The sequence below is a fragment of the Hetaerina americana genome, unplaced genomic scaffold, assembly GCF_022747635.1.
Source record: "Hetaerina americana unplaced genomic scaffold, ioHetAmer1.1.p SCAF_4, whole genome shotgun sequence".
Classification (NCBI taxonomy): Eukaryota; Metazoa; Arthropoda; class Insecta; order Odonata; family Calopterygidae; genus Hetaerina; species Hetaerina americana.
In genome coordinates, this window is record NW_027286985.1 from 17019618 (window position 1) to 17046543 (window position 26926).

At 38.2% G+C, this 26926-nt stretch overlaps 1 protein-coding gene across 1 annotated transcript in view; it reads left to right on the plus strand.

The window, feature by feature from the left end:
- The first annotated feature begins 3434 nt into the window (after nucleotides 1-3434).
- Nucleotides 3435-26926, plus strand: part of slif (cationic amino acid transporter slimfast) — a 60886-nt gene continuing 37394 nt past the window's right edge. Inside the window, exon 1 of the mRNA XM_071590648.1 lies at nucleotides 3435-3579. The gene's annotated coding sequence lies outside the window, so the exon portion shown is untranslated. The remainder of the gene's footprint in view (nucleotides 3580-26926) is intronic.

The following is a 26926-nucleotide window of genomic DNA, read 5'->3' on the forward strand; positions in this document are numbered from 1 at the left end:
GGAAAGTTTTCATTATTCTCGAGTTGTAGCTACTGATAGTAATACTAATAATAAAGAGTATGTTCCTAAGATGATGCTGCCGTACTCTTCTGTTGCTCGTAATGGAAATTTACAGCCACCACCTGTGGAACCGCATACCACTACATGCGACATGAGGAAAGAAGATTATGAGGGCTACACCATGGTCTCAAATAAGCAGAATCCTCGGCCAAAGCCAATTATGGGGACGTCAAACTTGGACAGTGAAATAGCTGGGCTGCCGAAAATGATCCACATACACGCTTGGCGACTCAAAGAAGACACGACAATGGAAGCTTTAAAAAAGTATGTATCAAGCAAAACACCTGGCAAGTACTTTGAGATCGAGCAGCTTAAGGAATCTAGAGGCACCTATATCTCTTTTCGTGTAACTGTTGGTGAAGGCTTAAAAGATGTACTGGAAAGTCCCGACTTTTGGCCGAAACATGTTTGTGTCAGTAGGTATTTTTTTCTGAAGGCCCGCCTGACCTCTGCTAAGGGTTAGTCAAAGTTAGGCAGCCTTTAACAATCATGCAAGTTTATATTCAGTGCCTCAGGAACAAAGTAAACCTGCTCAATCACAAGCAAAATTTTAAATGCATCTAATTAATTATTAATTCAATTATTTTACTAAGTAACGCTGAAAATGTTAATTTCATATAATTTAAATATTCATCGATGTTAATGAAATGTTTATATACAAGGTTTTCTGATACAATGAAGCTTTCACGCATATTCTGCGAGTAAGTCCATGGCCTTTAATAAGATTAAACGTTCATTTCAATAGATATCATGGAAGTATTTCAATGGAACACTCGTAAAACACTACCGTACAATACATTAGTGTACAGAAAAACTTGGGCGATAGTGGCAATGAACAATGTCATTCGCGATTACAACCCAACTTGTAACAATTTACAGGTAATGAAGCGTAAATTAGAAAAAGCGGAAATTTGCTTAACAGGAGTTCTACCATAATAACATGTGTCGAATGATTTCATAATACGGAAACGGACAACTGAAATTAACCCGAAAAACCTGGTCACCCATTACAATAGTTTACAGCAGCTGGAAACTGTGGAAACATAATTAGACCATGTCACTAAAACGTTATTCACAAGGATACTAGTGTATATATTTGGGAGATCAATGGAATTAATTATCAGTCGCCAGGAAAATAATAACCCTTTTGATTCAAGAAGTGAGGTCGAGAAAGCGCCCTTCCATTCCGCGAAGCGAAGGGGTTTGTGGTAAGACGATGTAGAGACAAACCGTGCCGTAGGTGAAGGCCATAATTCAAAGTCCGCAAATACACTAACTTAGATGGCAGGTATAATCCGAAATCGATGTGAAAGTGGCGCAGCATAGTTTGTTGAAAAACTTTCGAAATTTGCCATCGTTAAAGTAAGAGAATGTGAATGCTCAACGGACTCTTCACGATGGGCACTGGAAAATGGCAAACGGAGTTTCATTTCTGTGATGAAAGTTTTTCGTTCCCGGGGATATTGTTAATGCTAGGGTTTCTGGACTGGAAGACAACTCTTAACTAATCTATTAACAGGAAGACTTTGGAAGTTTCATGCGATTTCAATTTTGAATGATGGGATGTAAATATTTCTTTTGACTAGGAGTCAAACGATGATGTATCATTTGTCGCGTCAATCCATTTTCAACCATGACCTTGCCAGAATTCTATTGCATTTTCTCCTAAGTGGTGCGATATTTTACAAAAGCAATCAAATGTTCTCTGGAATCAGCATATTATGTATTTTTTCTGATCTGTGTAGAGGATTCCTAAGTCGAGTTCTTGGGTTTGAATTACCAAACACCCGGATACTATGGTGGTCATTGTCTCCTCCAAATTCCGTATAATCCTGCAACCTTAAAATCATCGGACTACCTATATCGATCTCAAATGAACCCCTTCAGTCATCCGCCTCAATCAGATGCCTTCCATGTGTCTAGTATTGTTTTGCGATGCTCTAATAGAGATAATGGGCGTTCTCGGGGATCACCCGTTTTACATACAAAGATAACTTTTGAATGAATATTGGTATTTAATAAAAATTTGCCCGTTGTATTTACCGAACGGGCCATTTCGTTCACTTCACCCTTTTGAAACGCCATCAGATATCTATTAGCAAACTTACATTCAATATTGTGATCTCAAAGTCCAAGGTTACCCCTTTTAATCGGAACTGAGTGAAGATTTTGCCAGCAGAGAGGACATCACTATCATTGCTGGTATGCAAATAACCTTCCAGTAAAACGCCGCAGCTGACCCTCAGACTTAAGGTGCTGGACAGGACGACCATAGTTGATGACCATAATGATTGACAAAACGTGAAATAAACAAACTCGAAATGATGAGCTAAGACTGCCATTAATTTTAGAGGAGCCTTTGAGTTATCATTTTATTTTCTTATATATTGTGTGCAATTATTATAGTATATATGGTACTCTGTAATTTTCTATTACTCTGATTGATTTGATTAGCAAATTTATCAATTATTAGAAAATTATTTTTGAAGTTCTACAAACATTCCCTTTGAAATCTCCATCTTTAATCCTAAATTGTTTTCCCATATATAGAGTTATGTTCTAGGGAAATCACTAGTCAAAACTTCATGTTTATGAAGGCAAAGATTTTATAGGGAATAATCCCCAAGGATGTGCATGGTTTCCTCCGTTAAGAAGATATTTTGCAGGAAATTTCAATTTCTACCTTAGCTTTCTCAAGCTTGCCGCGGATTTTACGGGCAATTTCCATTATGGTACGTATGTTTAGTTTTTCCTCATTTCGTTATCAACGTTTATGCATGACATACATGCTAATTTCAACGCACTTTTTCGACAAAGGTTTATTTTAACTTTTTTTCAAATCAACCGGCTGCATAAGTTCTGGGATGACCATTCTATAGCAAGCTGTTAACATCTCCAAGACACTTTCATTGCATGAAAGCTTGAGTGGTCTTAGTGTCTTGGAGGATTCTGCTATTCGCAGGAGTCAACTGGAGCCATCCGCGTGGAAACGATGAATTAGTACTATAATCTCTAGACAAACATCAAGAGGCTGTTTGTCCAACGCCAACTAACCACGCACTCTAATTCACTTTTCATTATCGCCAATGCGAGTTCCGAGGTAGGTAGGCTGGGGCCTCCCGTCCCGCGCGGCTGGCTTTGTTCGCGAATCCGTTGATATCCGAGGTTGTTGCATTTTCCGGAGGGGAGCAAGGAAAGTGTTTACAGGCAACTCGGGCCTCAAGGCTGAATGTTGCTATCCCTCCCCATGCAATTCTGCCTCACGTGCTCTACCCTCCACCCCTCCCCCAACAAAGCGGCTCGCCCCTTCCAGCCCACCCGCCCCTTTCGCCGAGCTGCTTCTCCCTCGTGACGCGCAGAGAGCGAGACCTCATTCATCGGTCCGTCGTCGTGCCCGAACCAGAGACCGTCCGTCACCTGTGCCCAAGCCGTTCCGGACCCTTCCCGAGTCACCGTTAAGGAAGTCACGGGATCTTTGCCTTGCTGGAATCCCGGGAGGAGGATATACACGCTTATCTGGTAAATTCCGCTGATGGTGGAGAGGATGGCTTTTGTGCAGATTCTTACGGTGCTCCACGACGGTAAAATGTCCGCGGGGAATCCGCGAAAGTGGAATATTTGCAAGAACGAAACGTTGTTCCCGAGAAAGTGGCAGTGCACCGGCGGTGATCAAGGTGTATATTGCAGGCGGAACAGCAATTCGGATCTCGTCGTTCCTTTGCGATTTTAATACGTTCACAAATATTTGACTAAATTGTCGACTAAGAGCAATGGAGGTCTTGAAAAGTTAGAAAATATAGGAAAACGCAATTGAAAAGTTTGTCAGCATTAGTAGATATAATAACCTTTCATTAAAAACTAAAAATATTACTGTGATAAGTACTTCCCTGCGTAAGTGTAGAAAAGGTAAACTATTATACAAAATTGTTCCTTCCGACGGCCGATTGAAAAAATTAATGAAATGTTACTTTTATGCAAATCACACGAAACCAATTAAGGATTCTGAAGATAGGATAAAAGGGAAAAAAAATATCTTTCGAATTAAACTACATTCCATGATTTTGCATATTTAGAATTCGTCAAAAAAGACCGCCTTCTATAGTGGAGAGACCAGATTTACCAGGAAAAGGTGGCGGGCATCCGATTCAGAAAAATTCATTGCAAGCACTCGAGTTTTATTAGGTCAAATTTGTATTTTATTCACGCAAGAGAACGGGATTTTCAAACTTAACGTCATGGAATATGCAGATGCAACTATTTTTCAGTTGCACTTGGTTGCGATCTATCTCCATGCCGCAAACAAGCAAGTACAACATGCTTCTCCTCCTCTCTTTGTCTCGCTTATCCCTCTGTCACGCCCAATCCACCTCTCTTTCGATCTTCAACATCACATTGCCACGCAATATCTCCTGTTACCACTTTTCCTCCCTCTTTCAAATACCTCTAAACAACTTTCTTCTTTTAATTCTTTTCCTTCCAGCAAATTTTTTTTTCTTTTTTTCTCGCCTGCATCTTTAAAGGCTCCTAAGGTTTGTTTACTACCCACAAAGCTTATGAAACATGAGCACTACTCGTCCTTTTAAAGGCTAGACCAAACTTTTCTTTAATTCTTTATTTAAGGCCCTTATCATCACATTCCTCATCTTCGGAATATCTTCACCTATCGCCATTATTTTGGAATTGCCTTAATAATTAGCTAATTGACGTCTAAAATACTCAACGAATACATGCTGCCTGTTCTAATTTATATCATTTGACTTTGAAATAAAATATCCATTGGGATTTCATTCTTATTGCTCATCCGCATGGAATGTGGGGGAAATCTAAGGCAGGTTTAACCTCACAAGTTGCTCATTTGATGAATTTCAAAATAAGTGGTTTTTGTCTTGGTTCCAATACGAAATAATAAAATTTCCGAAAACTTTATCACATTGTGAAATCAGCCATACCGCGGTGTTTCGACAATTCGATTTTTTTCTTGGACGCTGAAGTTCCGCTGCTGACCCAAAATATTGATGGAATTTGATAAGTAGCTTGCTGTTGTCCTACCACCAGAGAAAAAAGGCGAGCGTATACAAAAAAAAGATAGCAATAATCGTATCTTGTGAGCTCATTCCAGGCCATTAGAAAACTGAGAATTCATGTCTCCTTATGCTGCTATTTGGTACATGAGTAGGTTTTGCCCTACTTCGAACGAAAATTAACAAAAAATTAGGCATCTATAGGCAAGTGTTCTGGGTCGTTTGATATAAATAATGCAATGATAAGGCGCGGTTAAAGTATATTTTTTTATTTGTGACTTCAATAACTAAGTGGATAGGAGTGTTTTTTTAATGAGTGAAATCTCAAATCTGTATATAGGTGACAGGTCTCTTTGATACTGTACCTCGCCAGTGTGGGGATATCTAAATCTATATTATTTAGAGGAATAAAAAGCTTTCATTGCCGACTTCACATTCAATGTGAAAATCTCATTCATAGAAAACAGATTCAACCAAAGACTATTTTTGGCCCTATTTTCTGTATGCCAGAATGTTAGGGATGCCGAAATACAGGGGAAATGCTGACACAAGGAAATCGAATTGGTTACAGGTTAAGAAAGGGGCTTCGCTGAGTGTGGGCAAGATGTGCCTCAAGCCTTGGCCATGCAAACGACGTGACGACGTGTGACTAGAGGAATCGAACATAAAAATGATGAATTCATTAGATCAAAATGATTTTCCTCTTCCAAAGTGGTTAATTAATTTTTCAAGTCATTATTTTTCCCTTGAGTTTCATCAAACGATTCTTGGATTTGTTAGATTTGTAAACGCCATTTTACAAAACTTGAACTCTTTCACACGAAGACCACAGGTCATAACGTAATATTCGGCATCCTGTGACTTCTGGATTTGGACACAAGAGCGGTAGTGATGATTCTATAATTTTGCGTGCAAGTCGCTTTAGTATCTGACAGGAGACAATAATATCGGAAGGATAAATTAGAGACTTCCGGTAATTTTCCTGTTCAAGGACTATTTTAATTATATTCTAATTTCGGATCGTGCGTGAGTTCACTCTCTTGGACCGAATTGACGAGTAGAAAAAAATAGTTTCCATTGGTTCCTTCACGCAATAGGTAGGTAGAGGGCTGATAAAAAAAGATGTGCGATGGATCGTGAATATAATCGCTCAAAACTAATAACAGGGATACACACACGTATATAGTTTTCGAAATTATTAGTCATTTGAGAACAGTTTATTAGAGACAGTTCAAATCTGAATTTTCAAGCTGAAATTATTGAAAATTAAGGATAAACGGAAGCCACAAACACGCCACGGTTTAAACAAACTGGTCCGTAAATTTCTTTCCTTAAAACGGATGCTTTTGCCATTTGATTGCTTTTATTTTGCTGGATGGTTTTCTGCTATTTGCCTAATTCCATAAAAATCAAGAACAGTGAAAGTTCTGATGAGATAATGGAACAATATAAATTCAAGTAAAATGTCTAAACGTTCCGTTGGAAATGTCTTCAATGGTGCTTAGAATCTTTGTAAGAGCATATAAAAATTTGGTATCAGCGAACCGGACCGAAATATAGTTTTTCGGTTCAGGTAGGATGAGCACTGAGCAACCGTTCTTCAAATCCGCAGTTTCAGCATGTCTTCATACAATCCCAGCGGAGTGACAGTTTTGCGACACAAACGGAGCATTTTGAGTCGCAATGGAATGTTATGCGGGGCGCATACATTTTCCAGAATTTTTTAAATTTCTCCCGTCTTCTTACGACAAGCACCTCCAGTTTGTTTTCCTTTCTATCTATTTTATTTTTTCCATTATTACCCAAACCTATATTTTAAAGCTTCTGGTATACGCTCACTTTCTTGCCTCGAGTTTCTCAGCTACATAAAACTTCATCCATAATATTATTTGAATTGTCTTTTCTCAAAATCTTTATTTAATAAATTCAAAGAAACTACATGAGATGCAGTGAGAGTAACTTTTAACGGAGTCATCTGCTAATGGGCATTAAAGTTCAACAATTCCAAAGTGTAAAAATCATTCGCCTTGACCGGGATCTAATACCTTATAATCACATTCAAGGCGAATGATTTTTACACTTTGAAATTGTTGCATGGTAATCTTTACTTAATACATTGACGCGTGCAAAATCAAACTTGTAGCCCTATACGTAGCCCTTAAAAATGTCGCTTTTAGCCTTTAAGGGGTGATAATAAATACTGATCAAATGAAGTATTTTAGATATCATACACGAATTTAATACGAAAAATTTTTACGAAAATTTTTTTTTAATGCAATGCACAATTATTGTCTGTTCAGAAATACTAACCCAGGGGCTGATTTCAATCATTATTTGGAGCGTCTAGGTAAAAATAAGACGTTCGTCCTCTGAGTAATATGCACGCTGTCTTTTCACATCGTCTGAATTTATCTGAATAACCAATATCTGAACCAATAGATGCTGAGCCCTATTGAGGACTACTGTTCGTTATTTTGTCTGTCATTGATAAAAAAAATATAAGAGGTGAAAATGACTTACATTTTATTGGACTATACACGCACTTTTTAAAAGCAACACGAAAAATAAAAACTTGTGCTTAAAATAAAAATTCAAGGAGTTTGGTCTCTATTCTTTCCGACAGCTTGGTGTATACCATCAGTGCTACCAAGGTTTGGTAATAAACAATTAAAAGCTGTATTTTTTTGATATTAGGGTTTTAAGAGCTCCCTGTTTTTATGCAGGCCCAAAAATGATGCATGCTAAAAAGCTTAAAATTCCTATTTTTAACTAAACATGCTGACGTTTTCTTGTAGACTCGATAAAATTACGAATACACGTAGGCAACATTTGTAGTTACAATTTCAGAATTGGAACTTAACGGTTAGGTTAATTCATCAAAAAAATAGTTAGCTTCCGGTGAAATCGAAAAATTGAAAATCACTCGCTCACTAAAGTATACATTCTGTGGCACGTGGAATTTAAAAAAGGGAATGGATGTCAAGTTCATTATTTTAATAAGCACACGTTAATTAAGTGAGTACAACAATGAAAAATATAATACTTTTTAATTTTGTATTGTAGGTCGTTTATAGAACTAGCATGATTTCAGTTATTTTTTATCATCTATCCCGAATATTGTTCAATTTTTAACTCTGAATAGTGGCGCTGGTTTATGCATAAGAAGTAACATTGGCGTATAATATATTATCACAGAGAATCGCGAATTTCAATACTGTTTTAAATGTAAATCAATATAGTATATTTTCATCTTTTAGTGCGCCCGATCTAACCTAATAACTGAATTTTCACCTATTTTCTTATCCATTACTAAAAAAGAAAGAAAGACTCGTACTTTTCCACAGATTTTGTTATACGGTACAACGCGTTTCACCGACTTGCGGCATCATCAGGTACAAATTTGCAAAACAGACAGAGCAAGCATATATACCCTCAGGACAGAGTGGGGGCGGGGTGGGTTGGAAGGATTTGAGAGGGGTGGGGGCTCGCAGGTGCGTTGATGGATTGTTTTGACCATTTCCAGGCTAATTTCTCGGAGAGGAGTGTGGAGGGGTATGGGAATAATTGCTCATTACAAAGTGTCGTGTTGGGGTTCACCAAGTGCCTTCTAATCTCTAATTGCTCGAGAGCGTCCATTTTTAATCCTTTTGGGAGTGTGTGTAATATCTCTGGGACGAATTCACTGCTGTGGTTGAATTCTAGTAAATGCTTGGCGAAGAGAGAGTTGTTATTCTGATTTTTGTGACACCTAGCGTGTTCCTTGACTCGTAACTTGATATTCCTGCCGGTCTGACCGACATAAACGCTGTTGCAATCCTCGCATTTCAGTTTATAAATGCCTGATTTGAGAAGGCTATCCTGGGTGTCTTTTCCATTGGCTAGAAGTTTGGAGAGGGTTATGGGTGGGTAGAAGGCTGCTTTGAGTGAGGTGGGTAGGCAGTTGGAAATCCTATATGAAAGATCTCCCAGAAACGGGATCGAGCACCACTTAAAATCTTTAGATACTGCGGGCTGTGATACGAAAATGCTTTTTATGGCCATTGCTTTTTGTTTTTTCCGCAGTAATGTGTCAACTAGTTTGGGGTTGAAACCATTGTTGGTAGCTATATTAGTGATATTCACGAGTTCAATTTTGAAGTTTTTGGGGGAAAGGGGGATGTGTAGGAGGCGGTGGATCATGGAGTGGAGGGCTGCGTGTTTGTGAGAAAAGTGGTGTGCGGAATCATTAGAAATTATATGGCCTGTATATGTGGGTTTCCTATAAATTGCAAATTCGTGTCTATTATCCCTAATTGTGATTGTCAAGTCGAGGAAGTTGATGGTGCCGTTGAAGTCTTTTTCCATGGAGAAGGAGATATTCCGATGAAGAGTGTTTAGGAAATTAAGGAAGGAGTCTAACTGTCGGTTGGTTCCGGTCCATAGGCATAGTATATCGTCAACGTAACGAAACCAATAGCCCACGTTTTTGTTATGCTGATTGTCAGCATTAAAAAGATGTTCTTCTACAGAATTGAGGAAGACTTCGGCTAGGAAGGGGGACAGTGGGGAACCCATAGCTAACCCATCCGTTTGGCTGTAAAGGGTGTGGTTGAAACTAAAATAATTCTGGTTAACTGTCATTTTGATGAGGGGGACCAATTCGTCTGAGATATTTTGGGCAATGGTGGAATCCTTGAGTAGTTCTTCCACCCTAAGCAAAGTTTCCGATATTGGTACGTAAGTAAATAAATTGCTAATGTCGAAGGAGACTAGCCTCGCTTTTTCCGGGACATCAATATCTTTCAATTTTCGGGCTAGCTCTATAGAGTTTTTAACTCCATATTTAGGTTTAAAACCTGTGAGATCTCGTAGCAATACGTCTAATTTTCGTGCCAGAAGGTGTGAAGGGGCGGACACAGCTGAGATGACAGGCCGAATAGATATTAAATACTTCCACGAAGTGAAGCCTGAAACAATAGAATTATTTTCTTATCATTAAGGTATTAATGGGTCAGAGATTTGAAATCAGTTAGTTTTTATCGCTGTACAAAATCTAATCGATTTATAACTTCGAATTTTCTGATTAATTGTTTCACTTGGTCAAGATGATGACTCCGATCTCAAAATTAATATATAAATCAACTTGTTGCAGAATTGAATAAGGTGATACGGGCGTTCTTACAATACCTGGTATATGATAACTTGGAATTCAAACATTTCATCTGCCGGCTGCGCAAGTCAGGTTTACGAAATCGCTCATCAAATGGTCTTGGGTTCAAATCTCCCATCATTATGGACCCCTAGTAAGTATAATGCAAGCCAAATAAAGGATGTTTGGGATTCATTGTGGTTACACGACGGTAAATAGTACAAAATAGGAAGATCAAAAAATATTAAAATTTGACTCCTTTCAGCGTCAATATTATGCGAGGGTTTTTAACAATCCCGTAGTATCCTTTGTTGAATAGATAATTTTTATATATGTGGCGTTGATTTGTAATGCATACCATCCAAGTTCTTTAAAAGTTACTACCGAGGATCCTCGGGGTTTTGCCATCCTATTAAGTTCCGAGACCCTAGAAAATCTCGAAGTGAACCAAAAATCATGTTAAGTCACATCTAACTTATATAAAATTACGTGTATTGACTGGCCGTATTAACTGACATCATCCATTACGTTCCGCATACAGAATGAACTGACATGCAATTATTCTAAAATCAGTTTATTGCTTTTATATCCTTGGTTGCTACTAAAATATTGCTTCGTCAGCGTGAGAGTATACAGCGTGCGGCGCTTAAATTCGGACAAATGAAACTTTTGTTTAAATTCAAATTTATTTTTAAAAATACAAATAATAATGAAATTCCTTTAACATACAAGTAGTGGTATCTGTCATGGGTAACATTACTCAACGTAACCCCTTCAGCTGCAATGACAGCCTCCAATCTTGTCCTGAATCGATCGCACGCACTCTTTATAATAGCGCTATCCATATTCGCGAATGCTGCTGGGATAGCGGTGCGTAGAGATGCAACATTAGGGTGCCTCGTCTTATTGGTAACTCTTTCGACTACGCTCCAAACATAATAGTCGAGGGCGTTCAAGCCCGGTTAATGCGATGGCCAGAACTCCTTGGACCAGAACATGCCAATGTTTCTGAGAGCCAGATTTGAACTAAATGACTCGTATGAGCTGGTGCACCGTCGTGTTCAAAGCCACATTGTGTTCCCGAGGCCACAGTTACCATCCACGGTTGCACATCAGTCTTCAAAATTTGCAGATGAACTTCTTTTGTGATAGTTTGTCCTGTTTCGAAGAAATGTGGCGGCATGATATCACCCTAACTGAACACAACACCTAGGATGTGAACACTAGCCGGAAATTTTGTCCGAGCAACAATAGGGACATCCTTGGAGTCGTGGGCGAGCCAGCGATCATTTCTGCGGTTGATCTTCGCGTTTTTTCATGTGAAAAGAATCTAATTCGCCCCAAAGCTTCATTTTTTAGAGAACACAATAGCAGGTTGCAGCGAGTAATCCGCTTTGTTCTGGCAGCTTCAGATAGCAACTATCGTTCCTTTATTGTATACGACTCGTATCGTAGGCCTTCCTCTGCCATCCGACGCATTGTTCCCTCGCTAACATTCAATTCTGACGCCAGTTTCTTCAGCGATCGCCCCGGGTCCTCCGAAATCAGCGCCTGAGCTTTCTCGGCGACTGCCGCAGTTCGTGACACGCATTTCCTCGAATGAGGTTTCCTCACCGGGTTAGCGAAACCTTCCACAGGCTTCTCCGAAGGATTCTACTTAGCCACAATATCGTAAACCGTTGATCTGGGGTACCCGAAGAATCGAACTATTTCACTGGGAGAACGCCCAGCGCGAACACTTCCGATGATGACGGTTCCTCGATTGTACTCCGCACTTGTACGTAACATGTCGGCCATTTTGAGGTTATGACTGTTTACTAGATGCTTATAGCTTTCAAGGAGGCCAATCGTGACCTCCAGTGGAACTATAATGTGGCGGGCAATTCCAATTGATATTTGTCCGGAGATAACCGCCGCACCCTGTAGTATATGCGCCCATAAAAAGGATCCTTCCCAGTAATTACTGCAGGACCACACTTGTACAACCTTATTAGCGATAAATAATAAAACAATTCTATTTAATTTGATCCAGGAGTATTTTTCTCAACCTCATATCGTTAGTCTAGGTTAGTCTTAATCAATCTCGAAATATAGTAGTCTCACCACGTGCGTTTTAGCACTTCCTGTACTTAGTGACGGTTTTGAATGCTATTTTTTATCTAAAATTTCGACCTAATAATTCATATTTTCCTTAAGTCTGGAAATAAAATATTTTTTTCCAAATGTTTGCCTTGGATTCGTTTTCAGTTTCAGCAATTAAGTCGATACACATAAAATGGTAATAGCATTAAATAGTGTATGTCACGACATTCTTTCTGGCCCAGTCGTGAGGAAAAACTGTTTTCTCTCGGTACGACGAATTGGAAGAGAAGCTAATAAAAATCAGGGATCCCATGAAGGGTTTATATATATATATATATATATATATATATAGTATATTATATATATATATATATATATATATATATATATAATATATATATATATATATATATATATTATATATATATATATACATATATATATATATATATATATATATATATCGATTACACGGAAACACACGAGCAGCACAATTCTGGGACGGCACAATAGAACACAAATAAAATAGCAACATTTTTCAGTCTTACTTGAAGAAGGCCTCGGAGAAGGCCGAAAGCTCGAACAATTTACCGTGTGAGTGTCCTTTTAAATCTTGCTATTTTATTTGTCTTCTATTGTGCCGTCCCAGTATTATATATATATATATATATATATATATATATATATATATATATATATATATATATATAACGCGGAACGCCGGTGGCTCTTTAATGTATTTCTTAGCTATATACAGAGAATAAAAATACTCTGACTCACTATTAATCCCTTCAAGCACAAATTTGAACCAAGAGTGATATTTGCGTATTCCAGCTCTGAGAAACTTTATGATGTTAATTCGTGGCATATAACATCAAGGATAAATCCCAGATAACTAAATCACTTTCATGTTAATTTTCATTTCGTTTGGGTAATGAAATTTGACCCAAGGGTCCGTTTCACAAAGCTGCAAGTTATATTTCAAGTCTTTGGAGTTTGCGTACACAGAACCTGGTCATGGAAATACATGTTGCATCATTTATTACTTGCCGACATTTCACAATATACGAATTTGAAAGTATTGTATTCGATTTAATATATTTTTCAGGATACTTTTAAAAAAGCTTTTCACTTTTTGATGCGGGTCTCGGGACTTACTCCCTAGTTAATCCTGAACCGTTTTTCAACTTGAGTGATATTCTCTATTAATGGAACAAAGGAACTAGACTGAACGGAGTGCCAGGTCATTCTTAGAGTTATGTCTTGCATGAAACTAGCCCATTGAAAATCCCCACACATCTCGCCCAAAATGCGGCCTAATGCTTACGTAACCGGTTTCCCACGGTTAAATTTTCATAGTACCGATTGACACCCAGGATTAAGAAAGAAAATAAAATTTGAGCAAATTTGCATCAACATATTTGAGAAAACTTAATTTGAAAAAATAGATTGGAGGCGATTCTTATATTTTTAGCTCAAGAAACAATCACCGAGTGACAAACTTAGCATGAATTATTTCGCTACCCGATTCAGGTGAATCTGTGTTAAAATCTCTCATTAGAGGTATTAAAAGTCAAAAGTTTGGAGTTGGAACGAAATTCATCGTCACAACAATTTTTACGAGACAATGCCACCAATTTTGCACATTAAAAATGTTCCGTTGATTTTCTCAGTCCTCCTTCAGCGCCATTGTCCAACATCCCTAAAATTTCCCTTCTATTGCCCTGGTTTCTCCCACTCAACCCGCTCCTCTCTCTCTGCAACAATTCTGACAATATTTTGTATAACTCACACATCTGCTTTGAACGATTCTGAAAGTTCTGATCCTCTTCTGCTTTCAATATTTCTGCATCGAGGAAATCAAAAATATTGTTCCTTTTTAAATTTTAATCCCAAAAAACGGCATGAACCTTGACGATATAGAAATTTAGTTTTCTCTGACCTACCATTAGATGTCTGAGAGTCTACATAATACTAATATTCAGCCAGATAAGCCAGCTGAAATTTTGATTTAGTCGAGTCCCCATCGTTTCTCGACATTATTAGAGGCTGACCATAGTTAAACGATACCTTCCATTTTATGCATTTAGTGAGAGATTAAGTAAATAGAACAGGAAAAATATTACAAACGGACGGAGATTTTGTTCACCATCTGGCTATTTTTCTTAACGAAAAGTGTCTTCGTATCTTCCATTCACTTAGAGCAAACACAAAAAATCAAGCAAAATATTTGTCGCCACCTTTGTGTTGATCTTAATTATTGGCATGCAGAGAAGGAAAGTGGCCTAAAAATAACCACCACCATGAAGATGCTTAATGGACGGATTTCTTTACTCTTATTGGACACTAGGACTACGAAGAGTTGGAGCAACCACATCACCATGTTGTCTATTGTGATACGAGCATCGGAGTGATGTGCTAATTACAACAATTTGAGGCTCGAATTATAATTGTCGCGAATACATGGGCTCTACTATATTCGTTGTGATTATACAGTACTATTGCTGGGAAACCATCTCTTGCCTTGTTTGAGGAAACTTTTCGTACCGACAGAAATTCTACAACTGGCATGAATATTTTTGGTTGGCGCCTTCCTTGAGACAATGAAAATATTTCAAAGTCTCTCCAACTTAGGCTTCTGTTTAGATTGAATTTTCATATGAATATTCAACTATCCTAATTATAAGGCATGAATATAAGCCGACGCGTGTGATTATATTTTTATTTGTGACTCTCTCAGTCAAGTATTTGACCTCCGAAAGGACACGCACTTGGAAAAACGTCGCAAGAGCGTGAATGATTAGATGATAATGTGAGCCATAAAGGAATAAGGTGATAATGAAAAAGTACACCGGAGGGAAGGGGATTAATAAGATAACTAGACGGGTTGAGAATTGAGGAGGAGTCGGTGGGCACTAAGAATGAAGCGTCCACGAAGTTTTATTATCAGGTGAATTCCAAGCTCCGGAGGAAGGAATATGCCTGCGCAAACTCAAGCTTTGCATGACGAGAAAAGATTTCGATGGTAACTCTACTTTGTTCCTGCTTCACGAACCGCTTGGAAAGAGAGCTCAGCTGAGCCTGTTCGACGATCCTAGTTAAAACCTTGGCTCGCCGCAAAGGGAAGAGTGCGCCTTGATTACATGGCTGGAAAAAATCTCTCCCTTCCTCAATCCATCTCTCTCTCCCTGGATGCTCGATGAGTGGCCTATCATGAAGGTTAAGGCCTGGGACGGGGGCATCAAAGGGAAACGCCGGGAGAAGGAAAGCGAATTCTGCACCTCGCTTTAGACAGTCAAATAATTGTGACGGGGGTCCCGCTTACATAAAGCCCCCTTCCCCTCCTCTTCCGCGGCGTGCGTATCTCTCACTCGCGAATCACGTCGCACGACTTCCCGAATGACGATCTTCCGGATTTACCGCCCACTAAATGAATCCCAACGCGAGGAATGTGAGTACGCGGTCTTTTGCAAGCACCTAAGTGCAATTTAATTTCGTAGAACTGTTGATAAATCGACTATTCAATGGAAGCGGAAAACATGGAACCATGGTGGTGTGATTAGACATTTTAAGGGATGACTATTAGGCTACCGCCCAAATTTATCTCTCGGTGAACGATATTAGCGTTATATTATCCTACCGATGCAAAAAACAAGCTCAAGATACCCGATCACCGTCCGCATCACTGCAATATTTGTTATAAACCGAGGGTGGATATTGACAATGAATTATCCCGCATGTCAAATATACGGGTACACCGCATCGCAGATTGGTTCGAATTGCAGAGCGATATTGTGCATCGCAATTGAACACAATATAACTTGTATGACTGTAAAGTTAAGCCTTGGAATTAAGTCCGACAGCACGATGGCTATTTTAAATTTCCGCTGGCTTTACTAAACAAAAGAATGACATTCAACTGAAGAGGTCCTAAAAATAGGGGTTAGAATAAGGAATCTGATTCATGGTGTGATTTCTAGACTAACACCATGTCCGATGTCGTAACATTACAAGTCAGGAAAACCACCCCCGTTGATTCACTTCATCCAAAACATTCATACTGACTAAGAGAACGACAGAAATAATTAGATCAGCTGGGGGTGTTCCCAGCAGTTTCCTCATTCTGTAGATTTTGCGTCGGCCGAAAATTTCCGCGTATGTGATTTCACCCAATTAACTCGAGTGTTCGTGAGTTTCAAAGACCATTTCAAGGGAAAGATTACAATTTGATAGGAATATAACCTGAGGGCGCAGAAGGTAGCTTAAGCATATGAAGCAAAAGCGTTCGGGAAAGGTAAAGATCAAGGCTTAAATGTAAAATGGAAACTAAGGATCAAGTGATGGCATTGTTATAAGTTAGTGCTATGATGAAAATGGAGTCAAGGAAATCAAGCGGAACCTGATGATTTACGAAGGTACTGAAATAATGATTAAGTAATTTAAAATGACAAAACGATTTCAATTAAGAAGAGTGAAAAGTTGAAAATAAATAAAATCAAAGGAAATAGCAAAAATGTTGCGCGCTGGGTCTTCTTTAAGTTCCAAATTTCCTAATTCTCAATTTTTATTATGTATAAAAATACGTGTTCACTTATAGAACATTCATTGAAAGATTTCTATTCCCTTGCACTCAGAAATTCAGCGCATTTTTTATGCGAAAAAAGCCACTCAAAAAATGAAACAATTGCATGAAGTTTCTTGAATTACAAAGGAATTAAGGGTTAATTATCTAATTTTGTCTCTTCACGTTGCCGCAATAGTTTATCCTCGTCCAAGAACTTGCACATGACTCGTTGATAAGCACGTTAACGAGTTCAATTGACGGATGGTGAACCAAATCATTTTAAACAAGATAACTACACCGTAGAATTCAAAGATGAACGTGATAATCAAATCTATAAGCTTATTTTATCAAAGTCAAGCAGGAGCAGAAGGTAGCTGGTAGATCAGCTATGTCGCTACTACGATATAACTAGTTGAATGGTATAAGGGGGAGGAGTTCTTACATTCAAGAGGATTAAGTAGATTCTATCGCCAAAGCCGACGTTTGACTCAAGGTCTACACCATCGTGTGGAAAGATACAATCTCTTCACGTTCTACAAGTCTCTTCACGTTGCCGCAATAGTTTATCCTCGTCCAAGAACTTGCACATGACTCGTTGATAAGCACGTTAACGAGTTCAATTGACGGATGGTGAACCAAATCATTTCAAACTAGATAACTACACCGTAGAATTCAAAGATGAACGTGATAATCAAATCTATAAGCTTATTTTATCAAAGTCAAGCAGGAGCAGAAGGTAGCTGGTAGATCAGCTATGTCGCTACTACGATATAACTAGTTGAATGGTATAAGGGGGAGGAGTTCTTACATTCAAGAGGATTAAGTAGATTCTATCGCCAAAGCCGACGTTTGACTCAAGGTCTACACCATCGTGTGGAAAGATACAATTCATTTATGACGATTTCGAGGTTTGAATGGAATTTAATATTTTATACGAGCATTGCTCGTACATTTCAACGGAACTGAAATATTTGGAAAATCCCAGAAACCCATCGCGATCTATTGTCCCCTTCATGATACGTTTTGGAACGACATCTGTAACTTCCGTGTGACGTACACCAGGAGTATCCAGATCGTTCTTAAAAACGGTATTGGGGTTTCTTTATATTTGGTACATGCCAATCCATACGCAGAGTTGGTGTGTTCATATAGGTGACGCGCCCACCTACGGACCCAATGCTTGCGGGATCAAACTCCACCTCAGCCATTAGGGTCATTTTTTCGGTCCCTTGAACACCCAATGGATTAAAAGTCAAATCTGCGTTATCGGAAGTCCTTGGACAGATAAACTCTTGACAATCGCTATCGGACTTCGTGTGATTAATGGTATTCATGGTGAGTAGGGCAAATAATTAATACCATTATCATCGGTTTTTTGTGCCTTAATCTCATTAGTTACGCGTAATACTAATGAATTGCATTTACCCAGCTTGTCTAATAAATATTTTTTTATTGACTTGCGCAAACGATAGAAACATGAAAGGGCCATCTTTATAACCGTGCGGCTGGTTAGAGACAAGAGGCCTAAGCCGAGTTAGAATGGTTCTTTAGCTTTCACATATCATCCTTAATGAAGGGGGGAGAAATTCAAAATATTCAGTCGTATTGCAAAATTGCGTGTCGATACTCATGTTCAAATATCGCATACTCCTCCCGATAAGGACTCAAGTATATATTTTTTTTGATTCATACATAAGCTTAAATGTAATCTCGGGAATGACATAGGAATTTTAACATCCAAATTAAAGAAAATTCAATTGTTACATGCTATCGCGACCAGCGTTTAATAATTCTTATGGAGATATAAATTATATTTCCTTAAATTCTCGTATTTATTGACCTTCTAAGAAGAAATGTCTTCCTATAATCTAAACGGAACAGGTTATGGTTATTAGCAGCGTACGCCTACGAGGCATTTCCTGAAGGAAATAGTCGATGTTCTTTATCCTGGGTTCCACATATTAACACTTAATGGAGTTCCTTCCCTTTTAAGGGCAATTAGAGGCGGTGCGACCTTGGTATATTGGTAAAAGTAAATAATTTCTAAAGCTAAAATGTATAATTTCATCCAAAGTTGCGACAGTTCCTAACTTTGATATCATATTTTTTTCAATCCATTCACTTACAGTGAAAAATGCGGTTATGCTATCAATCTTTCCTACTTTTTTACTTACATTTCCAAGAGCAGAACAGTTAGTTCCGTTTAAATTTGGCTTCAATAGATTGAACCTAAGTCGTTTACATTCTATATAAAAGTTATTGCATTGAGCCCCGTAGAGCCTTTCCTTCTTTTTTCGCAAGTTGCATCCCTTAGAATAGTCAATTATTCAGCTAATTGCTGCATTAAAAGCTCCTAATACTAATTGCACTTGACGCAACCACTCCCTTCTACGTGCGTATCAGCAGATGACTTTGTTCATATCAAATATCGGGCGTGGAACCAGCTTTCTGCATGTGAATCCTCAGTCCAAACTCCTTGTGAAACCAAGTCACCTTGAGTGGAGGTCATCTTCCACAGAGATTACCTGTTTTCGATTCGCTTCCTCCCAGACCTTCACCCAAAAACCTAATAAAAGAATTCATTCTTGAAATTTTTTTTGTAAAAAAGAAAATTCTGCATAATAAGTAGAAGAACCATCTCAATTTACCTACCCTTTCACAGCTTTTTAATGCCGTGCATTAAAAAGCTGTGAAAGCATATTACTGACCCATTTCCCCTCATATAGATCGTCCATTTTGAGTCTATTTAATTTTCATCAATTAGGATGGGTTCACTCATTGCTAATGTTTCATACCAATACACTCCCGGTCGGAATCGGGGGACAATCTCGAATCGATATGATATGTATTCGTTCGCCGTTTAATGAGTAACGAATAATGACAAGGCATTAACATTATTCAAAACTGAATACGCACGCAGTATTTTCTCATTTGCGGGTTCGAATCTCGGAGACTTATGTACAGAGTTTTATTTTTAACAACGAGAATATTTGAAAGCAAAAGTTCAAACCACTTTCAATCCCCAAGTGGAACATGTAAAAAATCATTGCACAAAATGTAAACTTGAAACAAAATTAGGACTTTGAATATTATATGAAACCTTCAATGCGCTAATATCTTTGCTAGTGGATCATTAATTAAAACTTACAGTTGCTTAAATTCGAATACAGTCTAACCACACTTCGCCACAATCATCATTGGTTTACTTTATTCCTTCTAATGTATGTTGAGGTCTTCAAATACATTTAGAATACACAGGAAGGTATTGACTGCCGAGTAAATACTGTTGAAGTGGCTTAAAGTACTCTAAACGTCTTTATACTACACACAAAGTGTTTGCACATAATTTTCAGATGTGGCGTAGGGCTCACCAATAAATTATAAATTTCGTTACAGCTAACAATCGAATATGTGAACTAACCGAGTTTATATTCCCCCAGAGACTTCACATTCAATTTCATCCTCTATTATTCTCAATGGAAGAAAACTTGTTAGCCATCGAATTGCCATGCAAATCCAGGAATTTCCATTAATTAGTACAATCAAATGAATAGATATTACTCGGCGTGTGGTTCTCTCCAGCAGAAGTCAGTTAAAGATTACAAAAATGATACTTAGATATTCAACCTGATTGCAACCAATTTACAAGGTGGATACATTTGACAGAGGTGACAGAAGAATAGCAGTGGAGAAGAGGTAGCAAAAAGTAAATAATTATTAATCAAAAAATAATGAAGATTTTTAGGTTAAACATCTTTTTGCATCAGTTATCAAAGTACGTCAAAACTTTCTAACACGAGAAACAACAGCTTTTTACCTATCTTATCTCTGCGTATTTTTCACAATTTGACTTATAATCGAAGCGGTATAATTTATCTCTGACGACTTTTCTCAAAATTAGGCATGTTCTTAAATGTGTAATGTGATGATGGAGAAACCAGATATTCTTTTCTTTATCGGCGTTGGAGGTGATTCGGCAGAATAAGTCAATTGTACGTATCGTAAAATATATCTTTTACTGGACTTTTTCTTCGCATGTGGGTTCTTAAATAAAGATAGGGTTTACATTGCATATATTGGCCAATAATTAAGCACTGCACTCTTTTCCCATGCTTAGCTTCGATTACCAACGGATGTAAGCGTCCCGAGTAAGAGATTTCGCATGTCCCATCTCTGCGAGCCTCACTCTTACACTCATTTTCATCGTCCAAGGTTCAATACTCTAAAATTGAATAATTTGAAATTGCCTTTCGATGTGAAGGTAATCCGGAAAGGGAATTCAACTTTCTAAAAGTATTTCAGTTAAATCATTTACTATGCCATGCTAACAACGGTGCTAGAGTAGCCTCGAAAATTCCAAACTTTTAGAAGTCACTATATGTCATACAGCTGATACAGTGCTTTGATGATTGAAATGATCACATAATTATCAAATCAAACTGTCAAAATATCATTCATAGCAATTAAACATTATTTTCCGACGTTTTTTTCAATCTGATTCAATTTCGTTTCTGCCATTGTCCCAAGAAACCCTATACCGTACTCCGTTGGATTTTTTAATAGAAAATATTTATGCAGGCTCAATTATTAAGATTTAAATCCCCTGGAACTATGTTTGACTAGTAACACTTCTGATTTCCCTAGAAACATCAAAATACAGTGCGTGGTAGTTTTGCATAAATGATTGTAGCGTATAAGGCAGTGGTGGCAAACCTTAAACATAACATGCGTCAATTTTTTCACAAACGAGTTCACATGCGCTATACAACTCAAACAAGCTTTTAACCTTCTTCCTTTCACGTTTCAGGTGGTAAATAGAGATCTGCTTTTTCTTTAGGGAGGAAAAGGAATAACTCAATCGCCTAAGCGAATTAATTTATTTACGCCATTTTAAAAGACACATGTTAGAAGGAGTCCTGAAATATGAAGTAAGATCTGGTGCTTTCCCGGCGTATTTGATTCGTGAAGGATTCTCGGGTCTTCCACCGGGTCAAGGGTTCCATATTGGCCGACGTTTCGATGCCCGACTCGTGCATCGTCTTCAGGGTTGATGGCTGCCATTCCGTATTTGGCCGTCTTATATACCTGCGCTCCCGCCTCAGGTGACCTGTGATTGGCCCGAGGAGGGGGGACCTCCTGATTGGTCGCCGGGCAGTTGTGGTCTGTTCCTTCCTTTCTTTACTTGGTTTAGCACCGGTTTCCATGCATTGCTGAGGGAATAGCCTTGCTAAACCAAGTAAAGAAAGGAAGGAACAGACCACAACTGCCCGGCGACCAATCAGGAGGTCCCCCCTCCTCGGGCCAATCACAGGTCACCTGAGGCGGGAGCTCAGGTATATAAGACGGCCAAATACGGAATGGCAGCCATCAACCCTGAAGACAATGCACGAGTCGGGCATCGAAACGTCGGCCAATATGGAACCCTTGACCCGGTGGAAGACCCGAGAATCCTTCACGAGTCCTGAAATATGATTTATAACAAGGGTAGCCCTTTTAAATAAAAGTATCCTTATTTACATAAGCAACAATTTTAAAATAAATAATTATTGTTTGAAATTTTGCTTGTTCTGTATATCCACCCGAAGTGGATATATAACTTTTTTCATATTTTCTTAGCTCTGGAAAATGTTCACTGAGTAATGAATGCCAGAAATTAATCATGTCAGAGGCATTTTGATCAGGAAAAAGCACATCAAATTTCACTTTCAAGAATTAATTTGTTTTTAAATCAATTAGTTCTATTAGTAAGTTACTAAGCATTTACATTACGCTTTGTTTACTGAGTGAAAATGCGTTTGATCAATTTTTTCACTATATTTAGTCAAACTGCTATTATCCGCAGTACTCATTCACTCTGCTTTCTAAAATGAGGAAAGTGACTCAAATACTTATTTTATAACTGGGAGATGAACAGTTTTAATTTCATTTTCCATGAACTGATGCTATTTACTTAGTTAGGAAATAATTTATTCTTGCCTTGTAATTTTAAATTTAGATCATTGAGATGTCTGGTAACATTAATTAAAAAACTAACTCAATAGCCAGCTACTGTCAAATAATAGGGTTCTTTCATCAGGTAGTTAATTTTCCTGCTCCAAAAAATTAGAAACGGCATTTTTCAATTTACATATTCTAATCAGAACCTCACCGCTAGAAAGCTAGCGCATTTCACAATGAAGGATAAGGTCACCATATTCCAAATTTAAAAATTCACAGTATTAACAAAATTCTCGTCTGTTTAATGCTCTTGCTCTAATTTTATTCATAAATTTCACAACTGGCAACATATCGTGCTACAAATTTAAAGTCTTCTCGCATAGTGTCTCTTGGTGTACAATGCAATGATATTTCAGTATAGGAAGTTTTAAAATATTTTCAAGCAAAGTTGCAGCACCACTTTACCTATCATTGATACCGCTCTGTCAGTACACACACTGATTATTTTGTTTTAATCTAATTTTAGATCATCTAGGCATGATTGCACCTTTTCAAATATGCCTGATCCCCTTGTTTTACCATGCAATGAGTCCAGACTGGCAAGTCCTTCAAAGACACTAAAATTATCATCAGTCCTTTCATAAAAATGTTTAACTGTGCAAAATCATGTTGATTCATCCAAAACTAGAGAATAGAAAGCACAAGAATGGAGAAGATCTTCCAGTTTCTGACAAACGTAAAATATTTTTAATATTTAATCTGTCTTTCAATTACTCTCAATACAAAAGCCACGCTAGTACACTCAATAAAACACTGCTTCAACCTCCACGACACGATGGCTCACTCAGAACTGACTGATCAAATCAAATTCTCGCCGCTCATTCGCACGTAACTTCAAGCACGTGTGTTGCTAGGGCGCGGTGTTTACGATCGTTTGAACAGGAACGCACAATGGCAACATAGATTAAATTATTCGTACGCTTGTTTACCCGTCTTAAATCTTAGCATCTCTAAAATTCTATTCTAAGTTTCAGACACCGAGAAGTTAAACATTACCGAAGGCTGTACGAATTGAACTGAGACCACTTTGGTGTTGTAAATATCAGGATGAATTCAGTTATGATACTTATTTAAAACAATAAGTGAGCGCAAGGATGCAAGGGGTCATATGCAATCACCCAATGCGCCACGTTTGGCGCATTGGCCACCCCTGATATAAGGGGAGCGATAACGTTTCCGGTTATTTTATCTACAATGCTTGAGAGCTGCCTCCCGTCTGCGGGCACTCAATTTTGCTTGCCAGCTAGCAAATGCATTTATATTTCGAGAAAAATTGGTGATGTCGGACCCACTCGCTATGAGCTGGCCTCGAACCTTAAGTGCGATAAACGTGTCGCGAGTGATAACAAGCATTAACGAGTTAAGTATCCATAATTAAGGAAAACAATTCTATTTTTCTATTGGCGTAGGAATATTAAGCCTACTGGATTCCTCTCTAGTAGCCGTTAAGTTTTCGTTGCCTTTATAACGTGGAATAATTCGTTTACATTATATAAAACACACGCAAATGCACGTCTTTATTAGGCAAAACTAAGTGCACCTCTTTCTTACAATTAATTATAATTCTATCAACACCTTCAATTCATAGTGTTGCTGCAACTTGTCCATGACCCTAAATTGTGTATTTAATGCCGCATCATTTCTAGATTACAGCTGCCCAATCTCCAAGGGCCGGGTTTATTTTATACCTGCAAACTCGCTGAGGGACCTTCTAATACAAATTTTGGGCCAAGGCTACCATTAGTCATGACGTCTATTCAGCTAATTTGGGCGACGAGATATAATGTCCTCACACTTTCGTGGACGTATCCCACTTTCCAGCGATATTGAAAATTGGCATACGTGACTCGTAAGTCAATGTTCATGCATTGAACATCCAAATGAAATATGACTCGCAAGGTAACTAGATGTTCCAAACGGGCTAAGATGTGCTAAGTTTGGAGTTTCTTTGTAAATATGCGTATTTCATCTTCATTATAGACCCTCGTTGTGAAAAAGTATCGATATGATGAGAAGACACGAGGCAGATATTTCGATTGTGCTAATCCTAGTATATGGTTGCCGTAACATTAGGCTACCATTCCAACTAAAGTTGTATTAATTAACCAATTTTTATTTGCATTGTTGGCTGAAGTTATTTCGTATCAATAAATAGCACAAATAAAAAACCGTAGACAACCACAAAAGTCATGCCCGGAACCCGCGATCATAGTGATAATTTTTGGCTTGGCTACCAGCTGTGCTAATCCAGTCAGCAGAGCTTATTCCTGCTGTCACATAAGGAATAGGTAGTTATTTCTCATGCTATATTATTATGTTACATCTCAAGCACTAGAAAGAAAACCACGCTACGGCAATATATGAGGGCCCAGGAAATGGCAAGATATTGGAAACAATATCAGTTTCATTTTATCATAACAGCATATGATATTCACATGTAAATATAAGATCTGAAATTGAAACAAACATGACGTTTTTAAATATCAGGGATTTCTGTTGGAATTAAATTGAAATATAAATTGGTAACTTGTAATTCTAAAAATACAAAAGCCCGGAAGTACTGAATATGCGCACATAGTTTATTTATTAGTTGCTGGGTTTTTTGTTATGCCAATGATTCCGCTTGAATTCCAAAAGCTTATTAACAATATTATGCGTCATTCGATGCCTGTATGAGTAGTTGGCCTACTTAACCGTCGCACCGCTGTTCAAGATCCTCCTACTCTTAAACAGGTGTTTTTTGGTTGGCTCCTCCCCATTTTAGAACTCAGTACACCGAATTGGTCGACTGACTGCTCCTCAACTTTAGAGCTACCCAGCCGGCCTGTTAATTCCTCTATCTCCATTGCCCGTTATCGCATTCCCTCCCACAAAAATTCAACCCGTGATTTCATGTCATGCTGCCGTCATTTCCCACCTCTCCAAACGCCGTGCCTAATCTGATACGAGTATGAAGTCATGCAGCATCGTGAAAGTATCTCTCCACTCCAACAACCGTCTTCCTCTTCTCTCGACCCGTGTTCCTTCTTGACCCACGCGTAACAAGATTCTCCTACAAATGCCAAAATTTTGTCTTTCCATATCGCAGCGTTCCCTTTTTTACCGCATTCCCACCATTTATAACTCTCTATCCATAATTCCCTGGATCTCTTCGATTCATCTACTATCTTCAGCTCGCTTCTTAATTGCCATTTAGATAATGGAACCCGTGCGAAGTAGTCCCCTTGTTCCATTATTTAATTAATTTTAATTTGTTATTTAACAACTGTCCATTAATTATTGATTCATTGATTATTGTGCCAGCCAATTCAATAAAACCTTCATGCCGTTTCGGTGACACTTGAATGAATAAATAAAAGGAAGAAGTATCCGGAGATAGTTGTTACGATTCTGAGAGAGGATTAGGGGATGGGTACACTAGAATAACTCAGAGATTATCCCAAACAGGAGATAAAGAAAGCAGCGAACGATACAAATGGAATGGTAGATAGAAAAAGGGGAAGGAGGCCATGGATTTGATAAGAAGTTGGATGAGAAAGGGAAATGGTAGTCAGAGGACAAAAAATAATGAGAAGGAAGTACAAAGCGTCAAACAATGGACTAGGCGATGAACTAATTGGGTAAAAGAAACATGGAGGAGAGAGCATTGTGAGCAGTGTGAGGATATGGAGGGTTATAGAGACGGCGAAATGGGCGTGCCAAACAGGAAAGTGAAGGAACTTTCAGGATCTAAGAGAATAAATTCCGTTTACATTATTAGAAATGCACCAACTGAAATAATAATCGGAGACGAAGAGGTTCGAGAGACGTGTATATTTCTTAACGTTCTTCCCTCCAATGGCTTTCGATCTTTTCAAAACAAGGCAACCTCTGTATTTTAATCGTATTATATTGTACGTGTGGATCGCAAAGTACACCTTTATTCACATAATAACTATTGGTACCTTTTGTTAATAGCCTGTTCTCAGTAAAAAATATTGTTTAAATGTTTTTAAAATACATTCTTTTTTAATTAAAATTTTTATCGAGTCCTTGTCATAATATATTAGTTATTCCTTCTCGCAATGGCTCGGA